This window comes from Olea europaea, chromosome 2 (genome assembly GCF_002742605.1).
Source record: "Olea europaea var. sylvestris chromosome 2, O_europaea_v1, whole genome shotgun sequence".
Lineage (NCBI taxonomy): Eukaryota > Viridiplantae > Streptophyta > Magnoliopsida > Lamiales > Oleaceae > Olea > Olea europaea.
Window position 1 is genome coordinate 19,542,071 of NC_036238.1, and position 8,416 is coordinate 19,550,486.

Sequence of the window (8,416 nt, forward strand, 5' to 3'; positions counted from 1 at the left end):
CACAGAATATTCTAGCCGAAAATTTAGTTTTCTTATTCAGTTCAACCTCTTTTGGAAACAACTTAGCACACGATTTTAAGCCCAAGACTGGAGAGAACACGGCTATTCTTCATCTCCTATCACTTTTCTTTGGTTTTTGGCTCAAGAAATACATGGAGAACTAAACTTATTGATGAAGCCACGAAGGAACTCAATTAGATTTGAGAATTTTCATGTTTTTTCTTGCTTAAATGTGTTCTTTCATTGTTAAACAATTCTAGATTTAGATTTAGATTTCTTATGAACATGTTTTGAGGTTGGTTTAATTTGTATTAAATTTTCATGGATTCAATCATGTTATTTCCATCGAATAATTGAAGTACTTATTGAATTTTAATTTTAAATCTCCTATTGGTGTGATTCTTTACCATTATATGATTGATGTGTATAATCGCTCTTGGATCTGATTTCAATGGATTATTGTGGAATTTAATTATGAAAGAAATTTAGGTTTGGAGAATTATTGTGGAATTGAATAAGTTTGAAAGTTAAATTTTTCAATTAAAGTCTAGGGATGAAAACCTTTAATTGAATATTTTTATGCAAAATTGACATTGATTAAACCAATCTAATCGAGGGAATTTCGGCGCTTCACTATTTCATATATTGATATTAAACTTTTACTTCAATTTATTCCAATCGATAAATTATTTTCAAACAAATCATGACAAAAATCCTAAACTTTTGATCCTTTAAATAATTTTTCATCTCCTTGTGGATACGACACCCCAAAGCTGTACTACAATTACCGCGTTAATCTTTTGGCGTAATCAAATTTTGACACCGTTGCCGAGGAGACGGTACAAATAATCGAAGGATTTTTGAGCAAAAGAGTGACTTCATTTATCTTTTACATTTTTTTTAGTTAGTTTAATTTTATTAGTTTTATTTTGTTATTTCTCACAAAATTCCATATTTTTTGGTGCTTTATGAACAGAGATCGAGACGAGCGGGACGATTCATTGCAAGGCCGCAACCAGTGTTTGAATCTCTTCCCAACCCTCTCTTTGATACTGAATCTATTAGCACACACATCACATCACATAACACAATGACTGGTAGTGAACACGAAGAGGCACCAACTAGGACTTTGCATGATTATCTTCACCCCACACGCACATCTACACCATCATGCATTATATTTCCGCCTAATATGCCACATATGGATCTTAAATCAAGAATGATTCAACATCTTCCCACCTTTCATGGTATTGAAAATGAAAACTCATACGTGCATATTAGAGAATTCGAAGAGGTGGTTGCAACTTTCCACAATCAACGTGGTACAATAGATGTAGTCAGGCTTAAATTTTTTTCGTTTTCTCTTAAAGAAAGAGTAAAGAGCTGGCTGTATTCATTGTGACCACTTAAACTGAAATGACTCAAGCATTCTTTGGCAAGTACTTTCTCCACCACAAAACAACTATATTGAAAAAGCAAATCTCGTCTTTCACTCAAAAGGAGAGTGAAACTTTATATCAAGCGTGGGAAAGGTACAAAGAATTGCAAGCCCTCTACCCCCACCACGGTTATGAAAGTTGGCACATTGTGAGTTATTTTTATGAGGGATTATTACTTGGGGAGCGTCAATTTGTTGAAATGATGTATAATGGTGAATTTTTGCAAAAAGGTCCGGATGAGGCTATAGACTACTTAGATGACTTAGCTGAGAAAGCCCATACCTAGACTGGACCTAGTACCACTGAGAGTACTAATAGGCTACGACCCACTGGAAACCCGAATGGCACAGGTATTTATCATCTTAAGGAGGAAGATAACCTTAGAGCAAAAGTAGAAGCCCTTACTAGAGAAATTGAAAACTTGCGTGCTAAGGATTCAAAAACTACTTGATCTTTTTCCGTGTTGAGTCTTTAGAGCCTTGTTTTGCATGTGGAGAGAGTGATCACCTAGCATAGGAGTGTGCCACTTATGCTAAAATGAGGGGACTTTATGAGGAACACTATAATGCTCTAGACATCTATCAAAAGCCCTATACCCCTTACCAAGAGACTTACAACCTAGGGTGGTGAAATCACTCCAACTTTAGCTGGAAGTCTAAAAACCAACAACTTGTCCAATCCAATAGAGCTTGCAATGCACCCACACGTCAACCCACATCCTCTAGAAATTCCTTAGAAGATACTTTATATTCATTTATTGAGGCACAGGGTAAAACAAATAAAAATTTTGAGACTATGATTGATCAGTTAGTTGAGGAAAATAAAGAGATAAAGAATAATGTCTCCAAACTAAAGAATGCCTTAGCTATAGGGGAACGTGGATAATTTCCAGCTCAAGCTCAACCAAATCCAAAGAGACAACACATGGCACAAACTTCAGGATCAGAAGAGACCAACTTTAAGGAAGTAAATGTCATAACCACTAGATCTGGGAAAGTCATTAAATGAACCTTCAATCTAGGGAGAATGAAAAAGAATCAAGTGAGCCTAATGAGAGTAGTCCTAGTGAAGAATCAGTATAAGCTCCAGTTATGATAGCTTTTCCTCAAGCCCTCAAATCTACCTCGAAGTCAACCACTCAACACAATGAAATCCTAAAGCATCTTAAACAAGTAAAAATCAATTTGCCTCTCTTGCACGTGATTTCTCAAGTTCCTACATATGCTAAAGTCCTTAAAGATTTATGCACTGTGAAGAGGAAACATCATCTCAAGAAAATCGCTTTCTTGACCGAGCAGGTGAGTGCTGTGATAGAGTAGAGGATCCCACTAAAGTATAAGGACCCTGGTTGTCCTACCATCTCTTGTGTCATTAGGAACCATGAGTTTGCACAAGCACTTCTTGATTTAGGAGCTAGTGTTAACCTCATGTCTTATGCTATATACTTGTTGTTAGGTGTGGGAGAGATGAAACCTACCTTAGTGGTCNATTTAGGAGCTAGTGTTAACCTCATGTCTTATGCTATATACTTGTTGTTAGGTGTGGGAGAGATGAAACCTACCTTAGTGGTCCTTTAGTTAGCTGACAAGTCCACCATAAGACCTGGGGGAGTAGTTGAGTATGCGCTAGTTCAGGTTGATAAATTTTACTACCCTGTTGATTTCTTGGTACTAGATGTGAAGGTTAAGGTGAATGTTGACTCTAAAATCCCAATTATACTTGGTAGACATTTCCTTGCTACAGCTAATGCTCTAATCAATTGCAGGAATGGTCTGAAGAAGCTGTCTTCTGGAATATAACTCTAGAAGTTAATATTTTTCATGTCACCAAGCAGCGTAGAGAAGAAGATGAATCTCATCAAACCTACATGATTGATGTATTAACGCAAAAGGAAGCATCTGCAAAACTTGATTATGATCCTTTGAACTCTTTCCTCCTAAACTCTGAAATCTAAATTGATTCTGATATTGATGAATATACTAACATTTGTGCTGTTTTTTGCAAAATTGCAGGACTATGAGACTTCGCCATGGCAACCTAAGTTTGAAGAATTGTCCGAAAGGATTGGAGGACAAAAACCATCAAGCATTGAGAGCCCTAAGCTATAATTGAAACAACTACCCACATGACTAAAACATGTGTTCCTTGGACCAGGTGATACCTTTCCTGTCATTATTTCATCAAAATTGGATGTATTACAATGTAAACAACTTTTAAACATTCTGAATGAACATAAATCTGCATTAGAGTGGACCATAGCCAACATCAAAGGTATTAGTCATTTAATTTGTTCACATAGGATTCATCTAAAGAAAGGGACTAATCCTAGGAGAGACCCACAACGTAGGCTAAACCCCACAATGAAGGAAGTGGTAAAGAATGAAGTGCTTAAATTGCTAGACACAGGAATCATTTACCCAATTGCAGACAGTAAATGGGTTAGCCCTACACAGGTAATCCCCAAGAAGTCAGGTGTCACTGTGGTAAAAAATGAAATAGGTGAATTTGGTCCCTTAAAAAACGGTAACTGGTTGGCGCATGTGCATTAATTATAGGAAATTAAATGCTGTCACTCACAAAGACCATTTTCGCCTTCCCTTTTTGGACCAAATACTTGAACGTGTGACTGGTCATCACTTTTACTGTTTTCTAGATAGCTATTCAGGATATTATCAAATTGAGATTGCTTTAGAAGACCAGGAAAAACCACATTCACGTGTCCTTTTGGTACCTATGCTTTTCGTAGAATGTCATTTGGACTTTGCAATGCCCCTGCCACATTTCAAAGATGCATGATGAGTATGTTTAGTGATATGATAAAGGATTGCATGGAAGTTTTTATGGATGACTCATCTATTTTTTGGACTTCCTTTAATGCATGTTTATTAAATTTGAAAAGAGTCTTGGCTAGATGTGAAGAAAAAAGATTAGTTTTGAATTGGGAAAAATGTCATTTCATGGTGTCTTCCTTTATTGTCTTAGGGCATGTTATTTCTTCAAGAGGGATAGAAATAGATAAGTCAAAAATTGAATTGATCTCTAAATTGCCTACACCTAAGACAGTAAAGGACATTAGATCATTTCTTGGTCATTCAGGTTTTTATAGAAGGTTTATACAAAAATTCTCATCCATATCTAAACCCCTATGTAACTTGCTAAACAAAGATGTGACCTTTAAATGGACACCTGAATGTCAAAATGCATTCGAATTGTTGATTGGTAAACTCATCTCCGCACCCATAATGCAACCACCTGATTGGACATTGTCATTTGAAATTATGTGTGATGCTAATGACTTTGCGGTAGGTGCTGTCCTAGGGCAATGAAAAGAAGGTAAGCCTTTTGTGATTTACTACGCTAAAAGAACTCTAAATAGTGATCAAATGAATTATTCCACTACTGAAAAAGAATTACTAGCGGTAGTCTTTGTGCTTGATAAGTTTCGATCCTATCTGATTGGCTCTCCAATTACTATTTTCACAGATCATGTAGCTCTTAAGCACCTTCTTGCAAAGAATGATACTAAGGCAAGAATAATATGTTGGATCTTGCTTTTGTAGGAATTTGACATCATTATCAAATATAAGAATGGAGTGGAAAATGTTATAGCAAACCATCTGTCAAGGCTGATCTTTGAAAACAACTCAAACACCTTGCCAATTAGAAATGAATTTCCTGATGAAAATTTATGTACTATCTCTTCTCTACCATGGTTTGCTCATATTGTGAATTATTTGGCTACAGGTGAAATCCCAAAGGAGTGGAGTGCATAGGATAAAAGAAAATTCTTGGTTAAGGTACGTAACTTTTATTGGGATGACCCTTGTTTATTTAAGTATTGCCCCGACCAAATATTGAGACGATATGTTCCTGATGAGGAGATACCCAGTGTACTAGACTTTTGCCATACCCAAGCTTGTGGGGGCCACTTTTCTATGAAAAAGACTGCTGCAAAAATTTTGCAGTGTGGTTTTTATTGGCCCACCTTGTTTAAAGACACTGATGCCTATTATAGATTTTGTAAGAGATGTCAAAAACTAGGTTCTATTTCCCGTCGTAATATGATGCCTTTAAATCCCATTTTGGCAGTTGAAGTGTTTGATTGTTGGGGCATTGACTTTATGAGACCTTTTCCACCCTCTTTTGGCTATTTATACATCATAGTGGATGTAGACTACGTGTCTAAGTGGGTAGAGACAGTTGCTTGTGGAGCCAATGACAATAAAACGGTTGTTAAATTCCTTAAAGAAAATGTTTTGTCTCGATTTGGTGCACCGCGTGTTATCATTAGTGATAGAAGCATACACTTTTACAATCGGTCATTTGAGACACTAATGAAAAAGTATGGGGTGATTCATAAAATTTCCACTTCTTATCGCCCAGAAGCTAGTGGACAAGTAGAATTGGCTAATAGGAAAATTAAACAAATTTTAGAAAAGACGGTGAACCCTAATCGTAAGGATTGGTCATTGAGATTGTATGATGCACTTTGGGCTTACCGTACAACCTTTAAGACTTCCCTAAACATGTCACCTTGTAGACTAATCTTTGGAAAGCCTTGTCATTTACCTGTCGAACTTGAGCATCAATCTTTTTGGGCCATTAAACACTTCAACTTTGATCTAGAAGAGGGAGGTAGATAAAGAAAATATCAATTGATTTAGTTAGAGGAGTTAAGAAATGATGCCTATGAAAGTTCTAGAATCTACAAGTCAAAAATGAAAGCATTTCATGATAAAAACATTGTGAAAAAAACTTTTGAACCAAACCAGAAAGTGTACTTGTATAATTCTAGACTTCACAAGCACCCGGGAAAACTACGCTCTAGGTAGACTGGTCCATTTGTCGTAACATGAACTTTTGAGAATGGGGCATTTGAAATTGAGGACCTTAATGATGGCAGAGTATTCAAAGTGAATGGACATAGACTCAAAATACTTTATGGGCAACAGGTGCCTGCATTAGAAGAAATTCCTCTTGCAGACCCGGTTTACCACCCATGATACACCTCAGGTACATTTTTCACTTTGTGTTTCTGTATATTAGTTTCAAATTTTTTTAGCGTGTTTTGCATTTTTTTTAGCTTATTTTCATTTTCTGCATCACCCTTTCCATTGAAGACTTTCAGGCTTTGTATACTTTAGCTCATGTGATTCGCCTCTATACTCAGGTGACATCTTTCCTTACCTTTATTTGGCAAACATGTTTTTGCATTGAGGAGAATGCAATGTTTAGTTGGGGGGAAAGTTTAACTTAAATTTTGTTGTGAATTGCATGATTTACGTGGAATTCTGGTCTAAATTTTTCCTTAAGTCTCTATTTGCTACATATTCATGTTCTTGAATGACAAAATATGTCACTAGGAGTTGATATTGTTCATGTGAGTCTAGATGTTGAGGCACTTGTTGAATCATTTTGTGCACACGAGTCTTGTGGTAAGATAATGGTTTAACACATGTAGTTAGATGAGTCTCTTGTTGAAGTTTTATTGTGTGAGAATTAGTAAGGATCGAGAGCCACCATACACTAAAATAGCAATAAGTATTCATTGGTTTTGTGAATTGGAAACTGTTTTGTAAACATATTGTTTGTGGTAAGATGGTAGTTACTTGGGAAATGATGAAAGTCAATATAGGATCAAATTTTGTACCTTTCAACCCAGTTTTTTTATGTTTACAACCCCTAGTAACTCCGTTGAGCCATAGACATATATTGAATGCTTATTTGTGAAGAATAGAAGTAAGAAAATGAAAAGAGTTGGTATGTGCTCAAGTGAAATTATGTGCTCAAGTAAGACACCCCTATAAAAAAAACGACAAAAGAAAAAAAAAAGATTGATTTTGGGATTGAAATATTGAAGAGTGTATTGATCGAAGGATGTAATCTATTGAGATGCTTGATGAAATGCCTAGCTACATGCTTGGAAGTCTTTGAATCTTTATATCCTCCTTTTCATAAACCTAACTTAAACCATCTTGCAACCCTTTACGTTGATTGCTTTGATCTCAAGTATGATTGTGATAAGAAAGTGATGAATTTTCATTTAATAGCATGTCTATCATAAGATCAATGTTCGCTTGTTGCTCATTCAGAAACATCTAAGCCTCCAAAGTATGAGTGTCTCCATTCCTCAGCTCCATAGAGAGAAAATCGCACAAAATATTTTGATACCTGTGAGTTTTGGGGCTGAACCTTTGGCTCGAGGCATACTTGATGCTACATGTGTTAGGATTGGCGGTAAGATGATTATGACTTGATACACACTCACACATTTAGCAAGTGTTTTTGATATCTTGATAATCATAACATTGTTAATTTCTTGTGGTGTTGAGTTTGAAAAGATAATGAACTGCAGTTGAATTGGAACTCAACAACTTCACTCATAATATGGATCAATCACTCATTTGTTTTGTTCTGCATTAAATTGCTAAGGACTAGCAATAAGCAAGTTGGGGGTGTGATAAGAATGTAAAATACAATATTTTCCCATCTTAATTATTACATTCGTGTGATTATTTGATACCAAAATATACTCATTATACTTATGATTTGATTCGGGTTGTATTTTGGTAGAAAATGTGAAATTTAGAAGAAAAGAACGAGAATGATCAAAATGGAAGAAACTGAAAGTTCAGGGACCAAGTTGCAAATAATCTAGAGATGAGATGAGCGATGGAATGATGATTTGAGAAAATTAGGAGTACATTGGGTGCAATTAGAAGTAAAAAGAAGTTAAATGTGACCATAATATTTTCACAAATCAAATTCCAACCGCATAAAGATTTTCCAAAATTTCATCTAGAGATTGAAGTCCACGTTTGACCAAGTAAGCGTCAGAATTTGGAAAAATCTATTTCTAGCAAAATTGTATCCCTTTGTATTATCTTTCCAAAGCATTTTGAATTGTCTTAATTGGACATCGGGAGGGAAAGTTATGATCAAAATACTGAAAATAGTCGCACAAAATATTCTAACCG

At 35.7% G+C, this 8,416-nt stretch overlaps 1 pseudogene; it reads left to right on the forward strand.

Annotated features, from left to right (window-relative positions):
* The first annotated feature begins 3,564 nt into the window (after positions 1–3,564).
* On the forward strand, positions 3,565–7,696 carry LOC111373375 (annotated as a pseudogene).
* The last annotated feature ends 720 nt before the right edge of the window (positions 7,697–8,416 follow it).